Below are 8,683 nucleotides of genomic sequence, written 5' to 3' on the forward strand. Positions count from 1 at the left end.
CTATTCTTTTTGGCACTTGTAGGGTTTGTGTGCAACTGTATGTGTGAATCAGTGAAGTTTTGTCTGCCTTGTTTGAACCAAATATCTCACAAGGATAGCAAAACCTGTAATCACCTATCAGACAATGATCCCCACATCGAAAACAGTGTAATAAACATGCTATACAATGTCTTAATGAAAAGGTAAAAAAATGCAAAAATGTCTGTGAGGGTCAAGTTAGGTTGAGAAAGTATAATTGGGTAAAAAAAGTCTCTGCCATGATAGAAAAACAAAAATGTGTGTGTGTTTGGTGTGTGTGTGTGTGTTTTGTGCAGCAGTCAAAGGAGAGAGGATGTCTCAGATTTCCCTGCACAGAGACCCTCCCTTTTTCAGGATGACTCACACCTCTGCAGTGGCTGACACTCTCACCTCATTCACAGCCCTTAATGAGCCATGCTAATGAGCGGCACATCAATAGGCAGCTTTGATTTTCACCTATGTTTGTGAGCCTATCACATGAACGATGATGTAACAGACTGAACCAATGCAAGAGAGCAGACCAAAACCATAGATACCCGTTCATTCAACATTTCTTCTCATTCAACAGCAGAGGCGGATGACTTGGCTTCTGATTTCTATACGACACCGTAGATTTTTTTATTTTTTTATTTTTTTCTTAAAAAAATATATATGACCTTAAGATTTTAAATAGGCTTTAAATAAATTTGAGAGACTGGGGTCATGTTTTTGGTCACTCAGAGAGCAGATTGCTTCTGCAGATTGCTTGTCATATGTGCTCAAGCCTTACCTTTTTATGCAAAATTTGTCTCATGTCCACTGCTCAGGGCAGTTTCTTCCATCATCAGAGGTGAGGGTGATGTAAGGTCATGAAAGGGCTAGTGATTGCCCTCTATGGGACATATAACAGGAAGCACTGGCTGATGCATAGTTTCAAGTAACATTGTTGACTGCAAACCACAATGTGCAGCGAACTATCCTGCCTTTTTTGATATTGGTAAATGATTATTATTAAATGCAGAATAATAAAACTGTATAATTGTAAAACCACTGTAGTTTTTTTTATGTAGTCCTATATGTTTTTTTCTTTCTCTTTTTTTTTCTCTGTTTAAATTTTTTAAGCCTTGAAAGAGCTTCCAATTTCCTCTATACACCATAAAACAGTCATAGAAATGACAGCATATATGTCCCATTTTTCTAAGATTAAATTAAATGTAGATTTTTTTTCCCCTGCTTTTTTTTTTTTTTTTTCTCCTGATTTTAACACATTTTATATATTTCTTATAAAGGGAAGTGACAAGTAACGTCTGGGTGTAGGGAATACATTTAATTTAACTTTTCAGCAGTGTTATTTTTTTTATCTAATTAAACACAAAAAGCAGAAGTTATAATCCATCCTAGAATTAATGTTTTATGATAAAGCTTTTCTTCCTATAAAATCATCCCAGAAGATGGAACATTTGCCCCAGTTGAAAGATCACCCATGTATGAACACAGGAACAGTGTCCATGCGCCACCTTCAGTATTTTATTAAGAGAGAGACTGGAAGACAGAAAAAAAAAACAGCTTCCATGCACATGTTTTCATTACATATGCATCGCTTCTATAGTCTCACATAGTAAAGGATCCTGAAACATTAGGTGCGAGCGGCTTGTTTGGTTTCGCTTGCTCACGTGTTGACGTTTGCGTCCCCGTTCAGTTTATCTAGTGATATGCGCGTCTCGCGCATCGTGGGTCTAGACCGGAGCGCGTTAAGGGTTAAAGCGCGCTGCATGGAGCCTGTAGGGCGGAGTGGAGAGGATGTGATTGGAGCGCTACCCATGATGTCATGTACATGAAAAAGCCAAGAAGTAGTTAAGAAGGCGACTTGTAACTCTGGAAAGAGTGGGTGAACCTCTGAGGCGCAGAGAGCAGACGCACGCGAGCGATATTTTGGACTGAAAACACAGAAACGGCACCATGGTGCAGCAAACGGACAACAGCGAAACGGACAGCATGTCCAGAGAAGCCACCGACTCCGACGAAAATGAATTCATGGTTTCGATAAACCCAGACTGGTGCAAGACAGCGACCGGACACATAAAGCGACCGATGAACGCGTTTATGGTGTGGTCTAAAATCGAGCGGAGAAAGATCATGGAACAGTCTCCAGACATGCACAACGCCGAGATCTCCAAACGCTTGGGGAAGCGCTGGAAAATGCTGAAGGACAGCGAAAAGATACCTTTCATCAGGGAAGCCGAAAGACTCCGGCTGAAACACATGGCTGATTATCCTGACTACAAATACAGACCCAAGAAGAAACCAAAGCTGGACAGTTCCTTCAAACCATCTCCGGAGAAGTCCTGCAACAAACTGTCCAAGAACTCCAAGAAATGTCCCAAACTGAAAACGAACAAGACGGGAAGTAAATCATCTCACGGCTACGGAGATGAGTACGCGTTTAAGAGCATGAAAGTTTCAAAGACTGTTATTAAAAGTGAATTCACGGATGAAGACGACGATGACGACTCCGAAGAGGACTCTCGAGTCCGAGTGAAGGAGGAGGAGGAAGAGGATCCGATCCGAGCCTATAATGTAGCAAAGGTTCCCGCCAGCCCAACTTTGAGCTCGTCTGCGGAGTCCGAGGGCGCCAGCATGTACGAGGAGGTCCGGAACAGCAGACTCTTCTACAATTTCAAAAACATCACCAAGCAGAGCACAATGTATCCAGCATCCGACTCACCAGCATCCTCTAGGTCGGTTTCCACTTCTTCCAGCTCGAGCGAAGACGCGGACGACTTGCTTTTTGACTTCAGTTTGAACTTCGCCTCCTCCGCGCAAAGCTCGGAACTGGGCAACCAAAACCCGGGGAATCTCTCCCTCTCTCTGGTGGATAAGGAGTTGGAGTCTTTTAGTGAGGGCAGCCTCGGCTCCCACTTTGAATTTCCAGACTATTGCACACCTGAGCTCAGCGAAATGATAGCTGGGGACTGGCTTGAAGCGAACTTTTCTGACTTGGTTTTCACATACTAAATAAGACAACTTAATAACATACGGGAGAGGTATAATGCTCTGTTCTGTACTTATTTCCTCCACTGTCGTCTTCTGGTGGTCCACCTATAGTGGCTTTGGGAAGGAGGCAAGTATGGCAAGCCATTTTAACATTTTTGTTTTATTTTTTGTTATTTTTATTTATTTTATTTTATTTTTTGTCTGTGCTTATCTTAATAGTATTTTTGTTGTTGTTGTTTTTGTTTTGTTTTTTTATAATCCAAACGTGGATATACTGTTTACTTCATAGCACTTATTCCTATGCTACTAGTCACTATCCAATCATTAAAATTTCTTACTTGACTTCACACTAGTTTACTTGTCATGCAAAGACTAGTAAGAAAAAGCTTCTTAATAGTTAAACTCAGAATGCTATTAGAAACAAGTGGAATAAACACTAGTTTCTAACAATAATAATAACTTTGAATAATATATATATATAATATAGTAATATATATATATATATATATATATATATATATATATTGTGCACACACAATTGGAATACGTCAAAATAGTAGCAAAGGAATAAGTTAGTAGCAGTGAAATTTAATAAGTCACTATTAAATTGTTTGCAATACAAAAAAGTAATACAAAAAAGTAATAGTAACAAAATACAGACACTAGTTAGAATGAAGGAATAAATGTTAAAATGGTTTACCATAGGAGGGGAGAGGTGTGGGGAATTAGATGCTCATGAAGCTGGTACTGTAGCAAAAAAAGAAAAAAAGTCTGCAGACCTTTTTTTTTTCTGGCAGCATGACAGGGTTTTATGGATTTTTCTATAGGTCTACAATTACTGTTCAACTAAATCAGACCACAAAGGGGAAAATCTGAGAACTTCTATGCATCTTATACCCTCTTTGTAACTGCAGGGAGCTGAAAATGTAAAGACTGTGGACTGACTCAAAGCAAATCTGTGAACTATTACTGTTCAGGACGTTTCTTTCAATTGTTGTTTAGTCATTTCTAAATGCCAGACCTTTTTTTTTTTTTTTTGGACTGATTCAGTTTACCTACTGTTTTGAAACTTAAGCAGCCTAAACCTCCTTAGAGTTGCAGCTGTTAGAGGAAGCATTTTGATACATAACAGACCTCATCTTTTTAAAAGAAAGCAAACTATTTTCGGGCATATTTTTGTACAGTTAAAAAGGGAATGTTCTTACTGGGCACTCAGTGAGTTTCAGGCACTTCTTCCCTTTATCATTTCTTTTTTTAAGCATGCAAGGGAGTCCTGGTTTAAGGATTAAGTTTAAATTAAAACTTGCATCAAAAATGCCTTGTGGTTTTAAGCTAGGTTTTGTACAGCTGTAGATCAAATTTGTTGAGTATTTGTAGAACATATGGCATTGGGAAGGGGGAAATTCAAACCACAGTGCTGGTATTAGTTTCAAGATTGTATATGTACTGTAAAATAGTAAAGTTAGGAGTTTATGTATATCATACTCGTGATATGTGGATGGGTCCCAAATCGCAGGTGTGAGACTGGATTTTTTTCTTTCTTTTTCTAATGGCACATACTGTTTCCCCTTCATTTTTTGTGCAATATATTTACTTGTAAATGCAGACCATCTTCAATTTTCTTTTTCTTTTTTTTTTTTTTTGCATTTTTGTAGCAAAATGATGAACAGGCAGACTTTTACTCTGTCAACATCATTACTTGTCATGATGCTGAAGTCATTGATGAATAAAGAAATCAGCTGGAACTGATCGTAACTGAATATGGTCACATAGTGTGCTTTTCTGTGGAGAAAACCCCCACCGTTTCTCTTTAAACTGACCCACAAAAACTGGATAGTTGATGTCCTGCAACCAGTATGAAAATGACAATTTTTTGAAAATGTGCCATAATGATCAAATAATGAATGTTGGTGGTTTGAAAAAAAAAAAAAAAAGGTACATTCCATATCCTCGTCTCAAACATTTTATTTTCAACTCAAGACTGCCGTCTTTTCTATTAAAAATGACAACAATAACCATATACCTGTATATTTTGTTTCTTGCACTTAAACATATTTTGTTTATTTTTATGTGGGTCTAACATGAAGTCTGTTTTGATACAAGGTTTGGAATATGATGGACTCTTTGCCAGGGAAAAATGGTGAAGTACAAGGCAGTATTCCAAATCCTCACATTCCAAATGTGAACCTCTCTTTGACTCATCTTTTAATAAACAAATTCTTACCACGATAAAATCTCCTCTCACTTTTTTACATGAAATGGTGATGTCATTGTTTGTATTGTAATGAGTGGGCTACCAATAAAAATAGGTCAAAAAGCTTTACATAACCTGATTTTACTTTGAAAATATTAATCTGGAAACAATAAAAACCTACCAGTTTAAATCATAACAATGCCTCTGCTTCTCCCGTTCGAAGCAACGGCCCCTTTAAGAAATCAAATTTTGCGCTGTTTGAATACAGAGTCCTGTGATTGGTGGGATTTTGTGGCCTGTTGGAGTGAAGGGGAGAAACACAGCATGAATGCTCCACAGCTGCCTCTAATCACTGCCGGAGAGCCCACCTTCTCCTATGCAGCCCTCCGACGCACACTGCCCTCTTTTTTTGTACTAGTGACCAGTCATGCAGTTTAGAAAAACGGGTTATAAGCAAGAACACAGAAGCACTCTTAAATATAATCTGTCCTTAGACATTTAGAAATCAATATGCATTGAAGAAGATGATTACTGCATCATTAATGTGCTCACGACTGCTTTTAGACCATTTCTGAAGCATGCAAATACATTAATGCACTTCTTCATTTCTTAAAGATGCAATTAGTAAATTTTGCATGGAATGCACAAAAAAAATAATAATATGAAAATTAAATACCTTAATTGCAAATTAATAAAAATTTGGATACATGGCTCCTTTTCTTTCTGATGGCTGATTTCTGCCACATAATAGAATAGAATAAAGGTAATTGTGACTTTTTATCTCCCAATTCTTTGTTGTTGTTGTTGTTGTTGTTGGTGATTCTTAAAAAAAAAAATAAAAAATAGAGTTAACATCAGGCAATTCTTACTCTTTCCTCAGAATTGGGTTTACATGTTGCAGTTCTGAGTTTATATCTAATAAAAATGATCTAAATGAGCAAAAAGCAGCTTTGCATACAGGTAATGAAGACACATGGCGAGCAAAGATAAATGCATTACATCATCATGATGTAATCAAAAGTGTTTAACATGCATAGATGTACTATATGTATTTTGTTTGGCCATTAAGTAAGTCAGGGCATCAGTAATAAAACATTTATCTGGCTATTACTTTACCTGACCTCTTGGTCAAAGTTACTAATGGATTCAGGGAGTGATTCCCCACAGAATATGCACATTGATTTTGTGCTCCTCTGAAATATCTGGTCGGGCCTAATGTCACCAGAACGCAGTGAAATTAAATTAGTGACCCGTTAAAATTTTCCTCCGTTTCCTCTTTAAATAAATGGAAATTTGAAATGCTTGGGAGACATTGAGTAGGATAACATCTATCAAGCCCAGCGGTTGGAATCTGGTGACAAAACAAAAGTAATTTCCAATGCATTAATCTCTTAAATCATTCATAAAATCTGGAAAGCATGGCCAAATGCCACATGGGACATCTACATAAAGATGGTTAAAGAACATTTTGAGATAGGATTTGTTGCTCAAAATCTTAGCAAGTCTTCCTCCAAGATGATTTGAAGCTTTGAGTTGCACATCTATGTTATTCTGCTTCAGCTACCTCAGACAATAATAGTACATTGGACCATGACAACAATGCTGTTTTTCTCACTCCAGTGTAGTGTGGAGTCACCACGTGAATGTTGCATTCTGAATATCCTCTGTTTTGTCATATGTGCCTCTATGCTTGGCAAGAGAAAAGCTCACCGATGTTTATTGCTATCAGATAGATCACTCCTCTTTGGAACTCAAAGTACAAGAAAAAAGATTCACTATTGAACCGGTAATAGGAAATGCATTTCAGCAATTGTGGTGACAGTCTTCTTGTGGAGTGGAAGGGATGACCTGTTATGTTCCTGTCACTTGCTGTCCATTTTTTGCATTGCATGTCAGTCACCAGAGAAGATTTACTTCTTTTGTTGTGCAAAGTGTCAGAGTAGTGGGCTTAGATTTTGTTTTATTTTATTTTATTTTATTTTCAAGTTTGGGAAACCCTTCATATTGTTGATAACAGAGAATGTAATACATTTTCTTTCACTTTGTATTTTTATATCAACATGGTATTCAAATCAGTGTGATAGACAAGTTAGGTCAAAAGTAATTTAAGTATTAAAATATATTATACTTGGGCATTTACTAAAATGTGTAAAGTAATAGATTACATTGCTATCTAATTTTAATCATGTAATCTGTATTCAGTAATTAGTAATCTATAGCAATAAAGTAATCTACCCAGAACTAAATTTCTATTAATATAATATAATAAGTATATATAATTAATACACTTAAAGTTTTATATATATATATATATATATATATATATATATATATATATATATATATATATATATATATATATATATATATATAATGTTAATGCATAGTTATTGCATAGGTAAAGTTTCATACTTTACCTTGGTGACCATCGCTTTCACCAAACAACATCTTTTATGGTTTTTGTCCTTTAGCACTGAATAATTATCTGTGTTAATGGGGCTGCATTTGCTGGCCCTTCGACAAGCCTTTAGAAAGAGCCCTGACCCCTGCTGCTCTGCTGAGATTTGTGGCATGTCCCTAGAGACCCCCTGAGCCTCACTTTGGCCCAGCACCTCACCACATCAGGGAACATTTTCAAAATGTAAACATGAACTAAGCTGGATTTGCACCGTCAGGCTCAGAGATAATACAGCATGCCTATGGTGGGTCAACCATTGCTTCTTCCATTGAATGCATACTCCCTCAGTTCAAAATAGCATTTAAATTGGTGCACTTTCAGGGCCAAGGCTATTTTAAAGAGTATTACACAATAGCGCAGTACTCTGTTTTAATCATACCACATAATCGTGGCCGTTTCATCATTAATCTAAAGTTATTCCATTGCGTTGAGGCATACTAAGCTGGATCCAGAGATTAATGTTATGTTTTAATCTTTCTCAGAGTTACGTTGGTAACATAAATTTGGTTGTTTACTTAACTTTTTAGAGCTAGAAAAGGCTACCTTGTATATTAATATTAAGTTATATTTTACCCAATCTGTTGCGCGAGAGAACAACTTTGAATGTATCCTAAATCCAAAGGTAATCTACCTTCTATGATCATACTGAGAGCAATATTAGAGTTTTACTGCTCACTGCTCCCTTGTATGTTTTTTCTATCTACTTGGAAAAGTCTGTTTGGATGTCTGCCCAGATACATGGATTTAGGTATGTAATTTTCCCCTATTTTTCTCTCTTCCCTTCTTCTTTCCTTTCCTCTCTCTCTCTCTCTCTCTCTCTGAGGAGACACAAGAGCTGCACAAACCTCTCATTCAGCCTATACGTTTGTGCTTTTAAAATTCAAAGACCTTTCTTTGTCTTATTCACTTTCTTTCGTTCTTTTTAAATGCAGAAATCTTTGACAAAATTGCTCCCTGTAAGTGGTACAGATCCTGCCTCTCAGGAATGAATTTGAACAAGTTCCCTATTCTGTCTTACAAGTGATAACGGTTGAAATCTT

General features: G+C 36.9%; 1 pseudogene; it reads left to right on the forward strand.

Annotated features, from left to right (window-relative positions):
* The first annotated feature begins 1,837 nt into the window (after positions 1-1,837).
* LOC113076100 (transcription factor Sox-11-like) lies at positions 1,838-5,220 on the forward strand (annotated as a pseudogene).
* Positions 5,221-8,683: the final 3,463 nt, after the last annotated feature.

Source organism: Carassius auratus, unplaced genomic scaffold (assembly GCF_003368295.1).
Source record: "Carassius auratus strain Wakin unplaced genomic scaffold, ASM336829v1 scaf_tig00018697, whole genome shotgun sequence".
Taxonomy (NCBI): Eukaryota; Metazoa; Chordata; class Actinopteri; order Cypriniformes; family Cyprinidae; genus Carassius; species Carassius auratus.